The sequence below is a fragment of the Cupressus sempervirens genome, chromosome 7 (assembly GCF_028749045.1).
Source record: "Cupressus sempervirens isolate cs-2001-9-10 chromosome 7, ASM2874904v1, whole genome shotgun sequence".
Lineage (NCBI taxonomy): Eukaryota > Viridiplantae > Streptophyta > Pinopsida > Cupressales > Cupressaceae > Cupressus > Cupressus sempervirens.
In genome coordinates, this window is record NC_143124.1 from 761,956,363 (window position 1) to 761,969,251 (window position 12,889).

Genomic DNA, 12,889 nt, shown 5'->3' on the forward strand with positions numbered 1-12,889 from the left:
TGAATATTGCTCCAATGATTTTGACGCATTTTGTAAAGATTGTGGTAATAAAAGAGAGAAGACAACTCTATATTCTCCGTAGTAGAATGGAGTTGCAAAAGGAATGAATAGAACCTTGATGGAGAAGGCTAGAAGTATGCTGAGTGGAGCATGGTATTCTAAACTAAATGGTATTCTTAGAGTTACAAATTACAAGTGTGTAACATGTGGCATGGTCGTTTTTCCCGTGGATTTTGCCCATGGTTTTGTAAAACCACAAATGGTTTCCAAGTGGCAAATCACTATAAAATGAGGGCTTGGGAAGGTGTTTGAATCATTGAGATTAGTTTGCAAGACTAGTGTTAGAAGGAATCTCTCTAAGTCTGAGTCTGATTTCGAGTTGCGGTGATGCGCTCCTATAAGAACTTGCATTGCAAGTTATTGTAATCTTCTAGATTTGATAATACATTATGTTGGTTTAGAGGGTGGGTTTTTCCTCTCGAAAGGGTTTCCTCATAGTAATCGTTGTGTTATGAGTTCATTGTTATTTTGATTAAGTTATTATGCATTTCTTGAGATCTTTGCAATAGTTAGTTGAATTTGCATAATCATCGTCTCAAAGATTAGTGTAGAAAGAAATTATGCACACCTTTGCTTCCTCACACACATAAGTTTTGTTTAGTCTTGGAAGAGACTTGGGGTTGGTTAGGATTGATTGACATCAAGTCCCTTTCTTCTTCTGCAGAGAAACAATAGAAATAGCACTAGGTTGAGATGTAGCAATGGGAGAAGAAGGTGGAGCTATTGAGGCATGGAGTCAATTCCTTTATGGAGCTAGAGGGAGAGTCTCACACAAAGTAAAAATAGAGAGGGTGGACTTGAATTATAGATTTTACAAGGATCATTCTCCCAATAGAGAGGGAGGACTTGAGTTAAGATTTCACAAGGATCATTCTCCCAGCCAAAGATATCCACCTATAAGTTGAATAAGATTTTTTTTGTCGAGAAGTGAAAAAGTCTAGCAATTCTAGCAATTCAACAACAACACTACATTCAATCTTCCAGCAAATGTACATTATAGCTATTGACAAATATGGTGGTGTCATCCAAAATTTTCTATTAAAAAGAAAAAACAAAAATAAATTTGGACAACTGAAATTCATATAAAGTGATAGAGACTAAGTCAATGTTTAGTATATTCAGTTATCTTTCGCCTTTAACAGGACAGATCCAATCTATGAATTTATTATCTATATAAAATAGCTAAAATAGTTTTGTAGATAAAATAAATCATAAATAAACATGTTGATGTGTGTTTTATGACCCATCAAATAGTAGAACAAAATACCAAAATATCTTATCCTCTCTTGAATAAAGTCTCGTGTATGCTAATATTGCTAGAAGATCATACAATGACTTCAAGGTTCCTCTAATGCTAGGTCTTGACTGTGGATAAGATCAGTGGTTGATGTGATTTGCTGATGATCACAAGGGGCCTTACATGTTTATTCAAATTCATTTCAAGCTATACTAGACGTGGGAGCTATCTTAGGATGTTGCAATGAAGTACTTTTTTTGGAGTTTTCACAAAATATGGAGAAATTCAATAAGACGGGGTTTAGGAATTCTATTCTGATCCTAAGGGTAGTGATAAAAACAAATAGTACTCTAGTGGACAAATTCTTCAATTTACCGAATTCTGCTTCACCAAGTTATACTACAACTACGCATGAACTGGTGCAATCTTCAAGGGTTATGCTAAAGATTTTCATATCACCACATACGCCATCATAAAGAATAATGTATATGAATGATAGAAGTTAAGCATATGCATGAAAGGGGTTCAGGCTAACTTTGCACGATGAGTTAGAATCACTAAAACATCAAAAGTATGAACCAAAGGAATTCATCAATACACCATCATATTCTTCATTGTAATCACCACACATTAACTAGGCTAAACTTAATCTAATTGAAGAAATATAGGAGAACAAGCAAGCACTAAGACACATCAAGTATTCACCAAGCTCCAATGAAAACTTTATTATCTCAGTAGCTCATAGCAACAATCTCATAAAAGTCTCCCTTTACAAATGAGAAATGAGGCCTTTATATAGGTCCTCAATTACAATAGGTGGCCCAGATGATCACAATAATCGATGGCCAAGATTGTGCCACATCATCCCTAATTAGGGTTAGGGCAAAGGAAAGGAATCTACATTAATGCAACAAAGAATCCACTATTGTAGTGGGTAATAAATGCCCACTATGCATGCTCGTTTAGGAAGGAGTGGGGTGCAATAAATATCCACCATGCATGTCCATTACTCAATAAATGTTTAGTCTTCCTTGAATAAATTATTTTTTATTCTATTCTCTGAATGCATAGAAGTTTGACTTGGAGACCTCAGTTCTTCATCAAAGATAATTAGATGCCATGAAATGATGATGGAGGCCATGTAAGCTCGAGTCTTTTCCAACTACATCATTTTAACTAAGATCCAACTTTGATTGAATTTTTTGAAAATCTCTCTTCGAACATTCTCGTCTTCCATGTACTTGCTTGAAAATTTATCTCCCTAAAATGGATTGGAATCCCTTGCTGATGATTATGTTACTGTAGAGTTTCTTCATATTGAACTTCCTTTGCCATGTTCTTGGATTTTTGGATTTGAACTTTGATCTTTGAACCTTGAATGTTTGGGATTGGATCACTTAGTACTTTGATCTTGGTACTAGAATTTTGGATTTTAGCATCTTTCTTGAATTTCTAGAACTAGAGCTTTCTCCTCCTTTTTCTTCAAATGCTTTCAATTCACTGTTATACCTTTTCTTACATTTCGAAGAATTCCCCCTTTTTTAATCATCATCAATCATTTTTCTAGTCTTGGGTACACACTTGAAGAGGGTGAAATTCAAGATCTAGAGGAGAAATTTCCAGCACTTAATCCTTTTTCATTTTTTGATGAAGGAGAAATTTTTCAACACTTAGCCATTTATTCTTCCATAAAGGAGAAATTTTTCAACACCAACATTTTTTCTTCCATGAAGGAGAAATTTCTAACACTTCACCATTTTTGCTTCTAGGAAGGACAAATCTCCAACACTTGGCCATTTTCGCTTCCATGAAGGAGAAATTTCCAACACTGGCATTTTTTCTTCCATGAAGGAGGAATTTCTAACACTTCGCCATTTTTGCTTCTATGAAGGACAAATCTCCAACATTTAGCCATTTTTGCTTCTATGAAGGAGAAATTTCCAACACTTAGCCATTTTTGCTTCCACGATTTCTAATTCTTTTCTTCGTGAAAATTTTGAGTGGTCATGGATTTTGTCCATGATGGAAGAATTCCATAGCAACCATTTTTCTCCAAGGCGGGATTTTTTGAGAGATCGTGGATTTTGTCCATGATGGAAGAATTCTGCAACAACCATTTTTCTCCAAGGCTAGATTTTTGAGTGATCTTGGATTTTGTCCATGATGGAAGAATTTCGCAACAACCATTTTTCTTTAAGGCTAGATTTTGTGAGTGATCATGGATTTTGTCCATGATGGAAGAATTCCGCAAGAACCATTTTTCTCCATGGTAGGATATTTTGAGAGATCATGGATTTTATCCATGATGGAAGAATTCCGCAACAACCATTTTTCTCCAAGGCAAGATTTTTGGGTGATCTTGGATTTTGTCCATGATGGAAGAATTCCACAACAAGCATTTTTCTCCATTGCAGGATATTTGAGTGATCTTGGATTTTGTCTACGATAGAAGAATTCCACGACAACCATTTTTCCTGTTATTTTCATGCCTTTCTACTTTTGGATATTTCATGGGTGATTCTAGACTTAACCATTTTTTTTTTATTGACTATCGTGCTTGCTCATTATTTTGGATATAGAGACATGTACCCTTTTTGCTCTTTATCAACAATAGCTCACTTGTTGCAGAAATAGACCTGCCAAAAATAGACATTCTAAAAATAGTAAGTTGTCCCAAAGTCAAAATAAGGCCAATTTGAGAGGTAGTGAAATTTACTAAAATTAGACTTACTAAAAATAGACTTTCTAAAAATAGTAAGTTGTCCCAAAGTCAAAATAAGGTTAATCCATGAGGTAGTGACATTTACTAAAAATAGACTTTTTAAAAATAGTAAGTCAAGACAATCAATTCTCAAACAAGAAAACAATTTCCATTCTCACCACATGCACAACACTTTCCAGATCTGGCCAATTTTACCAATTCTCTTTCGAAAGAGGGAACTTTAGAAGATTGAGCCCAATACTACCAAGAACTAAAGCCAAAAGAATGAGACCAAGAGACAAAAAGGGGGGGCCCATTTGCAATGAAGTGATGATGTGAAAAGCCCACACCAAAATGGATAAAGATAAAAGAATACAGATCTCCTCTTTCAATCGTTAAATCAGAGTCTTAAAAGACAAATTTGATTTCTTATTTTCTTGTTCAAGAACATGATCAGTGACTTCACCTTTTTTCCTCAACGTGCAAGGACCACATTCACGAGTGTAGACTTTGTTATACAAGTGGCCGTCTAAAAATTGATTATTGAGGCACCCGATTTTGCTTCGGAGAAATGATTGGAGAAATTTGTAGGACAGAAAGATTACTGATATTCCACCACCAGGTCTTTACTTTATTATAAAATATAAAAAGGATTGAAATCCTACGCACCATAAAACTTCAGTTGTAGTGCGTGAATTATATATGAATATATGACATTAATTCATGATTCACTTTGTGGAATATCAAGAAAGTGTTAAATTTCCTGTCATTTCTTCTAATTCCTACTTTATTGTAGACAAATATATCATATGACTTGACTCTGGAATTCTAGTACGTGTCATAATCTATAATCTGATATTCTGAAATATCAACAAAAGAATGATTTCTTAAGCATATAATATTGTTTTATAAAAATATGTGACAATCAGTCAGTTAGTCATTTTAGAAATTAGTGCCGTGTCATATATAAATATATGATAATCTATGATCAGACATTCTAGAATATCGGAAAGTCTGCATGTTCAGCTTTGCTGTCATATCAAGTCTAAACATGTGACTGTTATTGACTATGACTTAAATTTATGAAATATCAATTTGATTTATTTTATCAGATTATCCATTCAAGACCTAAATTTTAACATGAAAACATTAATAAAACTTACTATACTTTATAAAAGCACACAGATAGTTTCCCTTGTATAACAAGGCACCAAACTTGTGGATAATTCTTGGGATTTATTCATGGGTGTTTGAGGTTCTCTTGGAATGGTGCAGAGCAGTCTGTTTACATGGTATTTCTTTATTTCTACGCTCTTTGTGTTTCCTATTGTTGTATATGACAATCTATGGTTTGATTTTCTGAAATTTTAATACTGTTATATATAATTTGATACTCTGGAATATCGAGAACATCATTAAGTCTATTATTACTCTATTTCACATCTAATATCATTATCTACAAATCTGTAACTATATAACTTTTCCAAATCTCGTGTCATATACCAAATCTATATTATAATTTATAATCTGACATTCTTAAATATCATATCAAAAGAAGTATGAAATTTGATTTACTTTCATTTCGTGACTAAATATATGAAAATCAAAGTTCATTGAATATGATTTGACTTTATGAAATATTAATTTTGATTTCTAATTACCAACTTTATCCATCCTACTTCATCGATATGAAAATATATGTGAATCATACTGTCCTGTGTAAAAAAGAAAAGAAAAGGATTTGCTATATATTACACAACACCATACATTTGGGTAGTTCTCGAGATTTGTTTCAAGGGTGTTTTGAGCTTTCCTTGAAATGGTTCAAAGTGATTTTTTTAACTGCTATTTCTTCCTTGCACCACTCTATATGTTTGTTTTACCTTACAGTAGTCGTTCCCTAGCAGCTGACAACAGAGACAGCATCTCTTTGGGAGCTTCTATAACTGCTAATCAAAGCATAGTTTCTAAGAACGGAACTTTTGAATTAGGGTTCTTTTCCCCTATGGAACAACTAACTGGTACATAGGCATCTGGTATGCCGCAATCCCTGGAAGGACCGTTGTTTGGGTGGCTAATAGAGAGACTCCAATAAGAAACAAACCAGGCATTTTGAAGCTGTCAACACAAGGCTATCTCCAACTCTATGATTCAGATGGGCGCTCAATTTGGTCGAATAGAAATAACCAGAAAACAATGGCCTCCAGAGCTATGATATTGGATTCTGGTAGATTTGTTATGTTGGGCTCAAGCAACATTTCTGAAATTGTGTGGGAGAGTTTCTCCTATCCAGGAGACACGTGGCTGGTTGGAATGAAGATGTGGAAAGGCATGAAGTTAACTTCATGGAAGAGTTCATTAGATCTGGCACCCGGGCCTTTTTCTCTAGAAATGGATCCAGCCCCAAACAAGACACAATTTTTGCTAGTGTATAACTGGAGCAGCAGAGAGTAGGTTGGTGACCATTTCAGTGGCATGCCAGATATGATGAACAAGTTCGAATCTGAAATTCTCAGAACACCCTTTGTAAGAATTTCTCCAACAAAGATTTATTTCACCTATATTCAAATATCCAAATTTGATACTATCATGCAGCCCTGTACGAAACTGGAGACATGCGAGCTTGCTATCGAGTTCATAATAGCAGCTGGAATGACATCTGGTCTGTGCCAAAAGATCTGTCTTGTTTATCGTATGTGTGGGGCTTACGGAGCATGGAACAGCAACAATTATCAGTTCTGCAGCTGCCTCAATGGCTTCCATCCTAAAGACAACCGCGCTTGGTATTCACAAGAATGGTGGCTAAGCGGATGCCTTCGAAGCAGTCCTCTCCAATTCTCTCCTATCAACGACACCACCACAGATGGGTTTCTGCGAAAGACTGACATATCCTTGCCAGAACAAGATGCCGTTCTATATTCTCGACACATAACTCCACAAACATGCAAAACAGCATGCCTAGAAAATTGTTCCTGCTCAGCCTACGATCTCACTAATTCTGCTTACCCAATTTGTAGGATGCGGTTTGGCTATCTATTCAACATTCGCGTTGCATGCAACATCCAACCTGTTTACTTTCGCATGTCAGCTTTTGATTTCTCACAGTCCAGTGGAGGAAGTGATAGAGGTCATGCGCTCTTTATTTCACTTCCTCTAGGCGGCCTTTTTGTTCTTGTTTTAGGGTTTCTTCGCTAAGAACATTGACTTACAAGGAGCTGCGAATCGCTAGTAACAATTTTAGGGACAAGTTAGGAAAAGGAGCATTTGGGTCTGTCTTCAAAGGATCTCTCCTAGACAACACGCTTGTCGCAATTAAAAAATTAGAGGGTTCTAACCAGGTAGAAAAGCAGTTTCGTGCAGAAATAAGCACCATCGGAAACATACAGCATGTGAATCTGGTCCAGCTCTGTGGGTTTTGCACACAAGGGTCTCAGAGGCTGCTGGTTTATGAGTACATGCCCAACGGATCTCTCAATTCCTATCTTTTTCCTGGATCAGAAAAGCTGTTGGACTGGAAGACACGATTCCAGATCGCCTTAGGCATTGCGAGAGGCTTAGTTTATCTCCACGAGGAATGCAGAGATCAAATCATCCACTCCGATGTAAAGCCCGAGAACATTCTGCTGGATAATGATTTCACAGCAAAAGTGGCCGATTTTAGGCTGGTGAAGTTAATCGGGAGAGATTTTAGTACGGTTTTGACAGCAACGAGAGGAACTCGGGGTTATATTGTCCCGGAGTGGCTGGGAGGATTAGCAATCACTTCAAAGGCAGATGTGTACAGCTTCGGCATGATGTTGTTTGAGATAATATCGGGGAGGAGAAATTCGGACATGGGGGAGAAGGAAGAGTCGAAGCAGTACTTCCCATCATGGGCTGCAGCTCAAATTCACAAGGGGAATATGATGAGTATCGTGGATGAAAGAATTGCAGAGGATGCGGATGTTGAGGTGAAAAGAGCCGCTTTTGCAAGCTTGGTATGCACTGCAAGGGACGAGAATGAGAGGCCAAGCATGGCTCAGGTTCTCTTGATGCTCCAAGGAAAGATGGATGCTGATCCACAAGTGCTCATGAGATCATTGCACTATCTAAGGGGGCTCTACTAGATTTGCGTTATTGCTTGTTGTTCTACAGTTTGATATCTTATGTAAAAGCTGAAATGTTTAGCTTGGCAGGGTGCCTTTTCTGCTTATGCTGATTTGGGCAGGGAAGAAAGTTGCACTTATTGTTTTCAGGTAATTATGTAAGTTACATGGCATATAAAAATGTTTAATGTAATTAAAAATCCAGGTCTTACAATATATTTCTAACAACCAGTTCTGCAACACATGAAGAAACATACTGAAAAGGTTACATATATAACATAAAAATAGCAATCACATGGTTCGAATCCGTAAGGTAGAGTGGTGCTGTTTATTTAATTTGTAACTTTGAAATTAAATAATTTTATTTTGTAATCAAATTTATTTATTTATATATTGTTATAATTCATTTGAACTCATCTTTTATGAAATATAAATGATTTAATTATCATTTATTAATTTAAGGCATATTCATAAAGATAAATTAGAGTTGTGAAAGATGACTTCATAAATATCACAATATATTAATTATGAATTATTAAGTTCAACTAAAAAAATATGTATTTTGAATTTTGATGTTATCATAAATAAATATGCAAATTAATATATGTAGGAAATACACTATGCATTATATTATACCAAGAATTCCTTAGAAAATACAATTTCTATCAAGGACTCTAAGATTTGACTACACTTGTGTATGACTACTGAAAGAAAAAGTGAACATAAGAAGATATATAGATGGAAGTCAATGTTCATGTATTATTCCAAAGTATTTTTAGGGAGAATAGCTAAGAGCTGGATGATGAATAAAAAAATAGCCTAGATTTGTTAATAACATATTAGATACGTTTGGTACATAAATAACAATCAACAAAAAATTTCTTATTGTGCAACCTCTGAGATCGATTCTATGCTCATCTCTACCATTGATTATTTTTAATTATACCTATTCTAGAGGGTGTTGTTCGAGGTAATGCCCTCCCCATCTCAGTCTCTAGCTCTATTGGAGGACTGATTGTGGTTATGAAGGTTGAGTCTATGCTTGGTTAGGTTGTTGCTAGCTTTATCACCAAGTTCTCAACTCTTCCATTAGGATTATCTGCCCCCTATAATTTTTTTACTTGAGTAGATTGCACATTATAGTAAGATAAGACATGCTTCCCCTTTACAGGGTACTATCTGCTACCAAAGTTGCAAGAGAGGCCTTGAACCCTCTAAGAATGGCTCCCAAGGCTAAGGGAGCTTTCTCTATGAAGGGAACTACTATTAGAGCCTTGGATGATATCTTGGAGAAAACCACTAATGATATGGAACTTACTTTGGTAGGAAGATTTCTTCTTCTCCTCTTTAGACCCTTTACTAACTAGCTTAGGAAGTGGGCTACATCTAGCTAGTCTCTAAAATGTAGTGTTAAAGATAATGCCCTTGTTAGTGGCATGATCTTATTTTCCTTTTATAATAAAGATCTTATTTTGGTTCTCACTAATGGCCATTTTTCCCTTAGGATGAATTCAAGGATTACATTGGCAATTTACAAAGAGAAACCTAGAATGCACCTTATAGTGGACCTTGGAGCAATGACCATCACATGGGTTAGACTACTAGGCCTCCCAATGGAATTTTGGATCAATAAAGTTTTCAATGGAATTGAAAATGATTTTGGCGCCCTTTTTTCAGTTGATAAGATCATGTAGTCTAAATCATGACTTCTATTTGTGAGGATTTGTGTTAGTGGCACTATGAACAAGGAAATCTTAACCTTTATTATTGTAGACTCCAAGTTAAGCTCTTATGTTCAACTACTAGATTATGGAAAGACAAAGGTGTTATGTGTCAACTGCAAAAGGTTTGATCATTTGAGTATTGCTTGCCCCTTCAAAACATATGACTCTACTAATGAGGCATCCCAAGATGATCCAATGAATCACCCTCCTAAAACCAACCCTCCTCTTAAAGGGTTTTTCTCTTTAATCCCAAATATGATCTTGTCTTCTTCTTCTCTTGAGGGACCCATTATGGGCTCTTTGGATCCTTTTCTCAACCATTCCTAACAAAAGATCCTGAATGAAGTAGTTAGGAATGCCTCATCAAACTCCATGTCCCCTATACTAAAGTCCTATGCTCTTTAATTGGGACCACCTCTAACCAACACTCATGTATTATAGTAGTGTTATATCCCTATATTTCACCAGTTCTTCTAGAAGACTTGTGTACTTTTTAAACTAAGGAACAACTTTGGTCCCTCAAACCCATCTCTACTTCATTTTATTCAACTCATTTGGTTGAGGACATGAGAACATTTTTAAAGAGTTTGAGTGGATGGTGGTTAACCAAAAAAATAAGAAGAGGAATAATATGGGTGATGGAAGAGACAAAAGGGTTCTCAAGAATGCAAGGAAAGTGTCAGGTCCTAAAGCCTTGAAAAATAGGAGTTGTCTTTTTAGATTTTCCTATAGTAGAAGAGACCCACATGTGAGCAACTAAGCTTGGAGGTAAATTTTGCTAGGTATTTGGGTCTACTAGTTATTTTCAATGGTGAGATTGTCCCAATTAAAATTTGTTTGAAATGAAATTTCTTATTCAAAGAGGTCTTAACAATACAACCAAGAAATGCATGCTCAAGTGTTCCTTATAGTTTCTCAAAGTGGATATGATTCTTATTTAGGAAACCAAAATGCAAAAAGAAGGATTTAATAAATTTGTTGGTAAAATCTGGACTAATATAGAGTGGCAATCGATTGACTCCTTGGGAGCTTTTAGAGGTCTTATAGTTATTTGGAACAAGAACAATATTTTGGCTACACTATTCCCCTAACTCTCTTATTTTAGGCTATCACAATATTTCTACAATGTGGTTATGAAATTTGGTTAGCATCTATACTCCTAACAATAGAGGTCAAAGAAAATTGTTCTAGCCTTATTTGTCAATTCTTATGGGTAATAACTATACTATCAAAGGGATGGTGGCAATGAACTTTAACTCTCTGCTCTACCCTTGAAAGAAACTTGGAGTTAATGAGGAATATTCTAAATGTATGGTGGGAGTTCATTCTAAACTTTGGTGTTATTGATTTGCACATTGAAGGGGCTCACTTAACCTAGACTAACAAAAGATAAGGTAATAAACTTATTCAAGTTAGGTTAGATAGATTTACCTTGTTGTCTAACTAGAGAAACTTAGATGATTTTCACCTAATAACCAAAATGAGGGTTGGAATGGATCATAATGCAATTATGTTGGAATGGAATGCTAGCAGAAGGGTGTCTTCACTTTTAGTTTTGAGAATATATGGATCTATTACCCACTCCTAAGGGATCCCATTAGCTCTTGGTGGCTTACCTGAGCAGTGGCTTCTCTTGAGCATTGAAATTCTAAAAATGTTGTACTCCACTTGTCACATGCACCTACTCAAAAAATAGAACATCCTTGAGTTATTGAATTTTGTGGTGCAAATTTTTAACCATATTATGTGTTGATTGTATCTTACATCTCTTTCCCTTAAATTTTCATAGAAAAGTCAAAAATATCCTTGTACAAACTCTGATGAATGAATTCGAACATTGTTGATATAGAAGTGAAACTCTCTCAAAAATATCCAGTCCTCCTCTTTGTTATCATGTACATGAATAAATGCTATTTGTACAAAAATTGACACTTGTGTAGAGTGGTCATACATTGCTTGCACTTCATTTTGAGATTTTATTGTATAGTTTTTAGTGAAGCCAAAAAAAGACACAATCATACTCAAAGGAAAATTGTCCTTGCACAACTTGAATTGCTCACCTAAAATTCTAGGTCAATGTGTATGACATATGTAACTATTTTCTCTTGATCTTTTTTCCGTAAAATTAGATATGCATAGATCATTTTTTTACTATCTTCCACCTTTTTAATTACTTCCCATCTTTAACACCATATGTAACTGACTTGTACTTTCCAAGAGAGACTAGTGGAAATTACCAATTTTTATGTGTTTTTATCTAGATGTAGGAATCAATACAACTTTTTCAAACCAAGTTACATTCAAGGAAAAAATATTTCAAACTCATGGTCTTATAATGAATTCACCCATCATATCATTTATGTAGTACATTGGCTATAAATTCTCTTGGTGACTTAGGAGGTACTTCCATACAACATTCTTGCAATATATTATTAGCATGCAAAGTACAACACACATAATGATAAATATCAAAATACATAGAAAATTCAACATGAATCCTATAACAACATGTAGTGTGTATATGATTTATCTTAACATAGAATGATTTGGTCACGTCAAAAAACCTTTGGCTTATTTTAATTTGAGAAAATCTTTCAAGAAAAATTTCATAAAATTGTGTTTGAGTCGTATCCAAAAAATATTTTTCATGTGTCTCATGGTTCATTTTTCCAATTCACCTGTTGAAGACATTTTTTTTGTTTGGTGCATTTTTAAGATCATCAATTTTCTCTCACCTTACTAAGACTTTGGCTAACATTTTTCTACTTATCCTTAATGATTTACTTATTCTCTTATTTAACAAGATTTAACCATTTCCTTTCCCGTTATGGTTGATGTGAAAAGTGTCTAATACTAATTTTACTTTGGGATATAAAAAGATCAGTGGGAACTTCTTTCCTTCTCTATATGTTGGTTGTAGGCCCCACCATTCATTCATACTCTAAGCTACAATCAGTCTAGTCCTACCCTAAAAAGGTAGAATGGGGTAGGGTGGCCCCTTACAACCAAAATGAATTATAATCTTAATTGCATGATTTTCAACCAATGAATGGGTATTTATCAAAGAGATTTCTGACAATGC

General features: G+C 35.1%; 1 pseudogene; it reads left to right on the plus strand.

The window, feature by feature from the left end:
• The first annotated feature begins 5,868 nt into the window (after nucleotides 1–5,868).
• On the plus strand, nucleotides 5,869–8,172 carry LOC149549519 (G-type lectin S-receptor-like serine/threonine-protein kinase At2g19130 pseudogene; annotated as a pseudogene).
• Nucleotides 8,173–12,889: the final 4,717 nt, after the last annotated feature.